Source organism: Panthera uncia (genome assembly GCF_023721935.1).
Source record: "Panthera uncia isolate 11264 chromosome C1 unlocalized genomic scaffold, Puncia_PCG_1.0 HiC_scaffold_3, whole genome shotgun sequence".
NCBI lineage: Eukaryota > Metazoa > Chordata > Mammalia > Carnivora > Felidae > Panthera > Panthera uncia.
In genome coordinates, this window is record NW_026057584.1 from 21106590 (window position 1) to 21109428 (window position 2839).

General features: G+C 45.3%; 1 long non-coding RNA gene across 1 annotated transcript in view; it reads right to left on the minus strand.

Annotated features, from left to right (window-relative positions):
* Positions 1 to 1590: 1590 nt before the first annotated feature.
* Positions 1591 to 2839, minus strand: part of LOC125911217 (uncharacterized) — a 3473-nt gene continuing 2224 nt past the window's right edge. The window contains exon 3 of the long non-coding RNA XR_007454289.1: positions 1591 to 2047. This is a non-coding gene — a long non-coding RNA (uncharacterized LOC125911217). The remainder of the gene's footprint in view (positions 2048 to 2839) is intronic.

A 2839-nucleotide genomic window follows, 5' to 3' on the forward strand; every position in this document is an offset into this window, starting at 1 on the left:
CTCTCTCCCTCTCTCCCTCTCTCCCTCTCTCCCTCTCTCCCTCTCTCTCCCTCTGTCCCCACCCCCCCCCCCAAAAAAAAAAAAAAAAAAAAACAAAAAACCAACTCAGCCGTCGAGTACAAAGGATGTCACATTGATGTTGGCTCAGCTCCACCAAAAACCCACTAGAAGTCCATATACTACTATATACTATTATGGACTGAATGTGGCCCTCCAAAACTCATGTGTTGAAATCTTAACCCCCAAAGTGACAGTATGAGGAGGTGGGGGTCTTTGGGGGGTGATTAGGTTATGAGTGTAGAGCCTTCACAAATGAGATCGGTGTCCTTATACAAGAGAACTCAGAGAACTCTCTTGCTCTTTCTACTCTGTGAAGACACAGCAACAAAATGGCCATCTAGGAATCAGGCTCTTACCAGACACTGGATCTGCCAGTACCTTGATCTTGGATTTTCCAGCATCCAGAATTATGAGAAAAATATATTTGTTATTTAAACCACCCAGTATATGGTATTTTTATTATAGCAGCTTGGACAGACTAAGACAGATAGTGTTCTCTGCTTTAGTAAGCTAGCCAACAGTGTCCCCAAAGCAGTTTTATTAAAAGAAAACCAACAGCTCTTAGGCATTCAGTAAAAGCCCAAAGACTCACAACACCACAAAATGAGCATCCCTATCGAGCTATAAGGCCTTTGTAGGGCTGAGTCATCACAAAGGACTCTAGTTCTTGCTTCCTGCTGGCCAGTCCCCCTCCAATCACTCAGTCACTAATTGCCCCCAGCCCTGCTCAAAACACACACCTCCAGAGTGGTGTTCCACTGCTGGTTCAAGGACCTCTCACTATTAGGCATAATTTCCTGGAGTCTGCTCACAGTTCTCTGCTCCCAGATGGTCACGGGAGCAAACGTGATCCAGTGCCTTCTCCAAACCCATCCAGATACCCTGCAGAACTTGGGGGGGAGAAACCAGGAAGCTTTGAAGCCTCTGCCCTTATGTGCAATTAATTGCAGGAAGGAAAGTAACTCACATGGATGAATTATGGCTGGAAAAAAGCTAATAAATGGCAATGACAACAAGGTTAAACATCTGGCTACAATAAGGAGTGGTGGGGGCTATGGTAAGCATAAGAGTTCAGGTCTTGTCTGAAACAGGAAGTTATCGTATCCCTCTCTTCAACCCACCAAGCCCACTATTCAACCAAGTGCTTTCACAGAGAGATGCAGGCCCATTTGGTATGGGTTGTCTGGAATTTCGTGTGAAAGTTCCTGATTTTATTGTCATGATTAGTCCAAATTTAAATAAATTACCACACAAATAACCAAAACAGAACATAAATGGTCTGCTATTCTGCCACCTTTGGTTTATACAGTTTCCAAATCAGGGTGCCCTGTGCCATTGATTTAAGAACAATCAGGAGTTTTATTTGTTTGTTTTGTTTGTTTGGTTGGTTTTCTTTTATTCCCCACCCCCCAGGAGTTGTTTTATTGTACCTTTCCCATATGGACACATCTCCCTCTTCCAAGGAACCTGAACTGGGGCTGGAAGGGTAGAGCATGATCATTTTCAAGTTAATTTCTACTATTACTGCAGTGAACTGTGCCTTGCTACAGCCTTACTGCTCTTTCAATTCTTCTCTGATTCCTGTATCTGTCACCCAAAGGGCCACTTATCACCTGTCTGGAGTCTCCATACTCTGCCAGTAGCATTGTGGTTTTACCACCGTGAGATGCAATAGGCCGGCTAGGAAAAAAAAATGTTAACTATTTTACCACTGAAAATTACCACTGGCCCCTGCCAAGACAGCCGCACCAATGTAAAGGTGGAAGGGAATTTAGCTCAGACTGATGACAAGTGATGGGAACAATGAGGCGACAGGACCTGCCAACCTCCCAACTTCTTGCCAGTTGCTGCAAACTGGCTGTGAGTTAGATTATACCCTGTTCCTTTATGGTCCTGGGAGCAGTATTTCTCTTGTCATTGCTCAACCTACCTGTCCTGAAAAGCCTTCACACTGTGGCTGGTTCATCATCCAGAGGCATCTGACTGTCTACAGAGGAAAGAGTTCCTGTTAGTGACAGTAGTGGGTTACAAGGAGCTTGCACATCTTACTGGGAAGGGCTGTAAAACTGGATTTTCACTGTCTAATCTTTTATTTGTTTATTGTCCTACCTCCCATGACACATATACCCCTTCTACCCTTCCATTCCCACTGCTGTCACACATATTTACTAGAATAAAAACTCTACAAAGGCAAGGGGCGCCTGGGTGGCTTAGTCTGTTGAGCATCCAACTCTCGGTTTTGGCTCAGGTCACAATCTCACAACTTGTGAGTTCAAGCCTTGCATCGAGCTCTGTGTTGACAGCTCAGAGCCTGCTTGGGATTCTCTGTCTCCCTCTCTCTCTGCTCCTCCCCCACTCGCACTCTCTCTTGGTCTCTCTCTCTCTCTCAAATGAATAAATAAATAAACAGTAAAAAAAAAAAAAAAAAGCTCTCCAAAGGCCAGGACACCTAACTGTACTGTCCCCCATACCGTATGATTCACACCTAAACAGTACCCAGCATGTGGCAGATACTCAATAAATATTGGCAAAATACTGGTTAAGAAAAAGCTGGTTAAGAATCTTATTTAGGTGAGTTGGTTCAGGCCTGCTCTTTCTTCTAGGTGGGAAGTGACGAGATGCCTCATTGACATTCTTTTAGCACCGAGATTCTCTGAATGCTGAGAGTCTCACAGGCCTCAGTCAGTAGGAGCCAGCAGCTGCTTTGAGGCAGGAGAAAAGGAAGTTATCAGGCAGACGGGAGAGGCGGGGGGGGGGGGGGGGGGGGGGGGGGGGGGGG